The sequence below is a fragment of the Podarcis pityusensis genome (assembly GCF_964106645.2).
Source record: "Podarcis pityusensis genome assembly, chromosome: Z".
Lineage (NCBI taxonomy): Eukaryota > Metazoa > Chordata > Lepidosauria > Squamata > Lacertidae > Podarcis > Podarcis pityusensis.
The window spans coordinates 11,324,907-11,333,655 of NC_138044.1; the positions used below are offsets into that span (position 1 = coordinate 11,324,907).

The following is an 8,749-nucleotide window of genomic DNA, read 5'->3' on the forward strand; positions in this document are numbered from 1 at the left end:
AGCTTACCATAATAAAGAGCTACTTGAAGACATCGCTGTGCCGGCTGCTATGTCAACCCACCACCTAACAGTCCTGAAGGACCAAAGGGTTGTTACCAATGCTAGATCTCCTCAGAGCAGACCCATGGAAGTTTAATTGACATGAGGCAAATTCAGTTGGCTGCAACCCAGATGAATGGAAAAAGTAGGCCTGACATTTGGTTTCCAATGCAAATGTTGATGGTTAACTGTCAAACACAAAGGGAAGACATTCGTGGAGCCATTCTGGGGTTTGATCCTGCTGATTGGAGTGGCTCTTGATCCCACACAGGTGCCTGGAAAATGACAGGCTCTTCAGGTTCAGAAAGAAAGAAAAAGCATTAGCAATCTTTTGTAGGCAACTTAGATGACTTCTGCCGATAGGATGGGGCCCTTGAGGCTTCCCACGCCCACTGCTGGCAAGCCCAAAACACTGACTCATGACGGCGAGCCCTCTGGAAGCAGGAGGCGGCAGCTCACAAGATGAGAGGGGAGCTTTCTTCTCTGTGACCCAGTTTACTACCTGTTGTAGAGTCATCATCTGTCCTAGTGGTGTGCAGTGGTGGGTTGGTGTCCATGGGGGCAGTAGCATGGAAGGCAGGGAGCCCAACATTAGGTGGTGCCAGAGGTAATAACATGTGAACTCATCCCAGTTTTCTCCCTACCAAGTTCTACAAGGGTAGCCCTGAGATGGAGGAGGAGGAAGCTGATCGTCAGAGCCAGTTCCTGGACTGGTTGAAAGAAAGAAGGCAGAGAGATGGGCAGTGGCTGAGGGCAGACAGAGGTTGGTGGGGCATTTGCCTGAATGAACCAGCCTCCACTGGTTAGTGGTATGCAGCAGTGGCTGGTCCATGAAGTGGGACAGGAGGCAGGGAGATTAACATAAGATTAGCAGACGTCCCTGTTTCCCAGGGACAGCCCCCAGATTTACAAATCAGTCCCCATACAAAATCCATTGAAGTTGAAAAGTGTCCCCGGATTCATTGAAAAAAATATGGTAACCTTAGACTAACAGTAGATGGAACCAGAACCAATGACAGGAGGAGCCACCTCCAGATTGGTTGTAACTAACAAAGCAGGCTATGGGCGGAATGAGGTTGGTGGGGGCTTCTTCCATTAGCCGTAATGGACCAGCCTCCACTACTGTGTGTGTCACATGATTCAAAGAGGTCTGTGGAATGAAATTGGGAACAACTAAGAGATAACATGGTTGGGTCAGTTCATCCTTGGACTCTGAAATCTTCTGCCACTGTAAACCTGGTAGTCATGTTTGTGCTATGAGGCTCTTTTTAAAATAAATGTTGACTATGTCAAATATGATGACCACTCCCCCCCTTTACCTGGCCATACACCTGTGCATGTACAAGAGTTTGTGCTGCTCTGAGATGACTACAAGAGGCAGGTAGCTCAAGAATGTGATGCAGTGAAGTTCTCACTGTTCCATAACCAGGTCAGGGCTTCAACAGGATCATCAGCTTTCTTCACTGGAAAATCCCCAGAGCATTCAGGAACACATCAGGTTCCATCTGTCTCTGAGGGTGGGCTATTCCAGGGGGTCCACCACCCAAACAGAGGGAATTGCTTCTGCCTGTCCAAAATTTACCAGATAATGGTCTGAACATGTCAAGGGAGTGTATTGTGTGTCCCCATCCTCCATCTATCCCTCATATCATTGGGGCAAAGACTACATCAAAGGTGCGTCCTGGCTGATATTTTGGACAGCTTCTGCATGGCTACTGAAGTCATCCAAGGATACCTTAACATCCTGCCTCTGTTCTTTCCCCCTCCCTTGCTCTTGTTAAGTTTTTTGATGGTGTGAGAACCGTCTTTAATGTCCTGAGAACATTGGGAGGAGGTGAAGCCCCACGCGCAGCTGCCTTAATCAGTTGTGGAGGATAGTGCTGGGTACCTTCTTTGATGCTGGACATTGTTTTGAGAAAGTGAGGCATTTGGAGGGGGTGGCTAATGGATGATATGCATGTTGTCTTGGAAGCCACATAGGCTATCTATAAAATTGGACAGTTTGGGCAGAGTTTCTTTGAAGCTTGTGCACAGACTAATCAGCCACAGGGCTGTGCAAACTGAGAGCCATCCAAGTTGATGCCCATCACAGCCTCTTGTTGGAGTGATTTCCATAGCTAAACTCATCTGTCACAAGATAAAGATGTTTTCTAGTAAAGGAGATGGTGCTTTTGTGAACAATAACAACACCTGACTTCAAAACTCCAGTGTATGGGAAATGCATCCAGAAGCCAAAATTTTATCAAGGAGTTAGTGATCTAACATGGAGCCCTTTCTTCCTCTGTTCCCTCCCTTGCTCTTGTTAAATTTTTTGATGGTATGAGGACCGTCTTTAATGTCCTGAGAATGTTGGGAGGAGGTGAAGCCCCACACGCAGCTGCTGGGTACCTTCTTTGATGCTGGACATTGTTTTGAGAAAGTGAGGCATTGGGAGGGGGTGGCTAATGGATGATATGCATGTTGTCTTGGAAGCCAACAAAGGCTATTTATAAAATTGGACAGTTTGGGCAGAGTTTCTTTGAAGCTCATGCACAGACTAATCAGCCACAAGGCTGTGCAAACTGAGGCTACCTGGGGGAGTCACTTTGCTGCTTCTTGAGGGTTTCCAAGTGGCAGGTTGAAGTGCTTACTTGGTATGTATACATTGCTTGCTGTTTTGGAATAAAATCTTTAATCTTCTCACTCACTTGTGTATTTTGCATTGCTTCTCAATCTCATTTTAAAAGAACCACATTGCCTTTTTCAAGACACCCAGTCTAGCCTGGTGCTGTACCAAGTACCCAGGTAGGAACATTAAGCTCAGGCTCACCTGGCTCACTCAGCCAGGTCTTGGTAATGGGAGCCAGATCAGCCCTTTGGTCTTGATAATAGAGAAGGATGGCTGTATTATGGACTGATCTGGCATTCAGTTACAGCTCCACCAAACCAGAATTGGTTGATGCCCATCACTGCCTCTTGTTGGAGTGATTTCCATAGTTTAACTATGTGCTGCATGGATACATTATTCCTTTTATCTGTCCGGAATCTTCCAATACTCAACTTCCATAGATGCACCTGAGTACTAGTGTTATATGAGAGGGGGGAACTCCTCTATGTTCTGCACACTATACATAATTGTATGCATACTTTTTGATTTAGGTCAGCTTCTGGACACTTTCCCATAAAACCGCTCAGGTAATTTGGTATTCCAAAAATCAAAGAGAACTTCAAAATGTGGAAGCATCTATTGAAAGCAAAGACAGATTGTTTCAGCGAACCCAACTCCTCTGCTTAGTGCTCACGAATCAGACCAGGAAGCCAGGGATTCCAATGGTGAATTTTTCGCATGTCACTTGCTTTGATGCTGGTGGGATGGGGTGGCATGCCTGGAAATCTGTTTCATTACTGACAAGCTTAATTCATTTCTCTCAGTTTCTTTCTTTTCCCTTAAAAAAAAAAAGAGGGCGGGGGATTTACATTTCTACAAAACCAATGTCTGCCATGCTGCCTGTAATCCGCATTAGCGTAAATCCAAATTAAAAGGCTTCCGAAAGCTATGACTAATCCGATCCAGGCTCTGCAGAGTGATGGGCTACTGCTAGTTGTCACTGCGCTGGGAGGAAGGTGGACAGGTTAATTCGCGCCACACTGATGGATAAATACAGGACAGAAGTGAGGTGTTTGGGGGGGGGGTGAGGGTGCGGATGGGGTCAGATGGGTTGCCCAGAATTGTCAATTGCAGGATAGGGAATTAGAACCTCTGTACTCCTGGCAGGTTCCAGCCTTGGCTGATTTTTTTGTAACACGGGTGGGCGCTCTTTTCCCTCTCCCTCTCCCTTTATCTCATCTCTCCTCACCCACAGTTGCTGAGGCACCATGTAATCGGGTGAAATTGAAACACATGTCTAGACGCTTAAAAAAAACACACCACACGCACGCACGCACGCACGCGCACGCACAGCACACACAACCCCAGCCATAGCCCTCTCGAAGTGATTTGCATCTGTGAACAATGAAAAATGATTTTTTTTCCTCGTCAGCAAAACTCCCTCCCTCGACCGGCTCCGCGGAGCCGGGAGGTGGTAAGTTTACACATAATTAGTAGGGGGGAAAAGCACCGTCCCACTTACCCGTTGTGATGAGTCTTCCCTTGGCAAGGCGACAGGTGATATGCCTGAGAGAAGACACAGCTGGGCAAACGACGCACAAACAAGCCGCAGCTTTGCCTAGGTTGCTGAAGGGGCTTCCCGCTCCAGATGTTGTTTCTTTTTACACATCCAGATTCCCATCCTCCCGTAAAAATAATGCTGGCACCAGGCCTGATCCGACGCCGGTAGCGCAGTTTCTCATTCACATAACATCACGGGGGGGGGGAGAAGGGCGGGGGAGAAGTTCGATTCAGTTCACATTTAAAGCTGACTGTCAAATCCACGCTTTCCAAAACAACGTGAGAAACAAAGCCGTTCTTCAAAATTTCCACTTTTCTGAATTGGCAATACAGTTCTCCAGCCAAACAATGTTTACAAAAATGAATCTGTATGGGGAAGATGTGCATAAAAATAAATTCCTCTATAGAAATAACACAAAAATGCTTTACATTAGGCGGAAATGGGCGTGCAAAAAACGGGTGCATTAGTCAAAGCTGCATGGATGTAAGCATTGATTTGTAGAAAATTTTCACTAAAATGCTGGTGAAATTTTATGAGGGCTTTCATTAAAAAAATATTCAAATTGCTACAGAATTGTGGAGAACTGAATTTAAATTTCAAAAAATGTGAAACTGAAGGAAAGAAAATGGATAGATTTGTAAAATGGGTATATCCTTCCATTCCTAGCAAAAGAAGAGGTCTTGATTTATTTCAGCTTGATTTATTGATTTACTGAATTTGTATCACACCTTTCCTCCCCAAGGAGTGCAGGAAGGCAAAGAGATATACAATATGAAAACAGAAACAAAAGCATTCCAAAAATTGACCATGGAATCATGCAGGATGCAACAAGGTTATCTGGGGTGAGCAAATATGCCGGTTTCTACTTATTTCTCATTTTCCTATTCTTAAGTTTAGTTCTCCACATTTCCACAACAGTTCATTTTTCAAGGTGAAAAATAAACAGTATTTTAGTGCGAATTTCTCCAAATAGATCCATTTTTATCTGCAATTTTGCCTAATATACACACTTTATCAGAGCTTGCCCACAGTGCTGTGTGCAATTCTGTTTCTCACGTATGAGCATAGCAAGCTGCCTTAAACCACTGGTCCATCTAGCTCAGTATTGTCTACACTGTCTGGCAGCAGCTCTCCAGGAATTCAGGTGGGCCCCTACCTAGATATGCCAGAGATTGAACCCGGGGCCTTCTACACGCAAGGCAAGCTTCTTCACTTCCCAAATAGGAACATAGGAAGTTGCCTTATATGGAGTCAGGACATTGATCCATCTAGTTCAGTATTATCTACACAGGGTGGGTTAACAATCAATCTCTCTCCCCAGAGAACTCTGGGAACTGTAGCTCTGAAAGGGGGAATAGGTGCCAACTCTATGGGGCCCTGGTCCCTCTCTTCCTCTGGTAGCCACCTATAGCTAGACACTACCCTTTTTTCCAGGCTTGCCTCCTGAATTTCAACGCCATTTCCAAGTGCAACTGGGGAGACGTAGGCAAGCAGGCAGGAAGGCTGGTGGGAGAGGCAAGTGAGTTGAAGAAGAAGATGAAGAGTTAGGATTTGATATCCCGCTTTATCACTACCCAAGGGAGTCTCAAAGCGGCTAACATTCTCCTTTCCTTTCCTCCCCCACAACAAACACCCTGTGAGGTGAGTAAGGCTGAGAGACTTCAGAGAAGTGTGACTAGCCCAAGGTCACCCAGCAGCTGCATATGAAGGAGCAGGGAATCAAACCCGGTTCACCAGATTACGAGTCCACTGCTCTTAACCACTACACCACACTGGGCTGCAGTGAGAGTTGGGCAAGCGGGCAGAAACTTCTTGTGGGTGGGAGGGGTAGGAGGCAAGTGGGCGGGGGGGGGGAAGGGGAGGCCCGCAACTAGTTGCATGTAGCAGAAGAAGGTGCACTCTACAGAAGTGCAGGGAGGTGGGGAGAAATATGGGCAGGTGCGTCCCCCCTCCAAGATGGCACCTATATCTGCTAACAAATTTCAGCACCAGAATTATTGGTTTTTTTTGCAGGGGGGAGGAATGTTATGATACTGCTTTAAATGTACAGTGCAGATGGGGCCATAAGTTTACCACTTATGAGAATGAAGATAATGTGTAATAGTGGAAATATGTGTGTGTGTCCTCCTGCAGTGATCTCCAGTGCAACCAGAAGTGTGTTCCAAGTACACAAAAGTTACTTTTCTAATCTATAACACACTGGAGGAACCACAAATGGATTTCCCGCTCTTGAATTCCCCTGGGCTACTGATAATCATGTAATGCATTTACAACAAAGGGGTGGGGGTGGGGAAAGACAAATGTTTCCAAAAAAAAAGAAGAGGCACTAGGTGTCTGACGAATCTACTTTAAGAGAACTGCTGGGGCAGCTTTTGGATAATTTTAAGGGCGGGGAAGATCCGGGGGAGGGGAGCTTGCATAACTTGCACATTGGGGGGGGGAATCACACTTTTTGGGTGGGAAGCTGGCCGAATGCTTCACATGCTCACAGCAAGTGCCGTGGGGTAACTGATCTTATCTGGCTGGAGCAGGATGGGTGAAAAATGAGCTCCCCCTCCCCCCGCAGGTGTCCCAGTGAGTCATGGGTAATCTTGGGAGAGAACCTAGGCACCTTGCTTCTTGTTTCTTTGACTCAGGAGAGCTGAGCTACCTCCTTCACCTGAGAATGTGCCCTGGAGCATCCTTGCCTTGCAATCTATCTCAGCAACAATTGTTCACACAGAGAGCAAAACTCTCAAAGCTGGCCGTCCCACAGATAACCTCTTTCTCTTCCTGCTTCCTCCCACCCCCCGCCGGCTGCAGCAGTCGCATGTTGGCATCACTACACAGGTACACCCACAGCTTATCTTTAAAGCACTCTTCTACCACCCTGACAGTCATTGAGAATTCTGGAGCTGTAGTCCATAGGATCATAGAATTGGAAGAGAGAATTGGAAGGGTCATCTTGTTCAACCCCTGCAAGTGGAAGAGAGAATTGGAAGGGTCATCTTGTTCAACCCCTGCAAGGCAGGAGTAACAGCTAAACAATCCCTGACAGACGCCCATCCAAGCGCTCTTGAAAACCTCCAGTGAAGGAGAGTCCACCACCTTCCAAGGGAGTTCGTTCCACTGTTGAACAGATACAGTGGTACCTCAGGATGCTAACAGGATGCGTTCCAGAGCACTGTTTGCATCCTGAAGAGAACGCAACCTGCATCCATGCGTCTGCACGTGCATGGGTCGCGATTTGCCGCTTCCGCACATGTGCGTGACGTCATTTTGACCATCTGCACATGCGCGAGTGGCGAAACCTGGAAGTAACGTGCTCCGTTACTTCCGGGTCACCGAGGAGTGCAACCCGAAAGCGCTCAACCTGAAGCATATTCAACCCAAGGTATGACTGTATTGCCATCAGAAAGTTATTCCTGTTGTTTAGTTGGAATCTCCCTTTTTTGTAATTTGAATCAATTGGTAGGGTCTTACCCTCTGAAGCAGCCAAAAACCAGCTTTCCCTATCTTCCATTTAACAGCCCTTCATATATTTTAAAACTGCTGTCATATCACCTCTCAGCCTTCTCTTCTCTAAGCTAAACATACCCCGCTCCCTCAACTGTTCCTCATAAAGTTTGGTTTGCAGACCCTTTTTCATCTTGGTTTTTTTCTTCTGCACATATTACAGCTTGTCAATATCCTTCATAAACTGTCATGCCAGAACCAGACACAGTACTCAAGGTGAGGTCTGACCAAGGCAGAATAGGGTAGCACTATTATTTCCCTTGGTCTGGACACTATACTTTTGTTGATGCAACCTAGAATAGCATTAGTTTTTTGGTTTTTTATGCTGCTGCATCACACTGCTGACTCATGTCAGGGGTGCCAACATGAATAAAATCATAATTGATCACATGATGTGGTGCACACATACCACTTGGATGGCAATGCCCATCAACTTGGGGTGTGTGACCACCTCAAATATTTTATTGGGGGGCAAAGACCCCTCAGCCCCTAGGAGTTGGCTCCTATGACTCATGTTAAGCTTGTGGTTCATTAAGACCCTCCCCCAATCCTTTTCACATGTACTGCTGCCAAGCCAGGTGTCCCCCATCCTATATTTGTGCATCTGTTTATTCCTGCCTAGGTGTATAACTTTACATTTGGCCTTAATGAAATTTATTTTGTTAGTTAGGGCCCAGTTCTCCAATCTGTTGAGGTCATCTTGAAAGTTAATTAAGGGTGCTGAGGGTCAGGACCCTTAACAAATTATAATTTGCAGGATTTTTTGTGGGTAGAGGGAAGAAATAGCTGTTAAATCACTATACTATGCTGCCCAGTTTGCATCACTGCCTGGACCCTGGCATAATATGGATGTGCTTTCTCTAAGATAAGCCTCCTCCCCTGCCTGGGCATTGTTGCTCCTTTGAATGTTTGAATGTGAACCTGGCAATATGCCACAAGCGTCTCTGAGGCAGGAAAGAATTCATAGAATCATAAAACTGTAGAGTTGGAAGGGACCTCAAGGGTCATCTAGTCCAACCCCCTGCAATGATGGAATCTCAACAAAAGCATCCATGACAGATGGCCAC

The 8,749-nt window shown here is 46.2% G+C and overlaps 1 long non-coding RNA gene across 1 annotated transcript; it reads right to left on the bottom strand.

Annotated features, from left to right (window-relative positions):
• Positions 1-3,244: 3,244 nt before the first annotated feature.
• Positions 3,245-4,692, bottom strand: LOC308467934. The gene is made up of 2 exons (XR_013981380.1): positions 4,149-4,692; positions 3,245-3,464 (listed from the first exon to the last, which is right to left on the bottom strand). It is a non-coding gene; the product is annotated as an uncharacterized lncRNA (long non-coding RNA).
• Between the last annotated feature and the right edge of the window lie 4,057 nt (positions 4,693-8,749).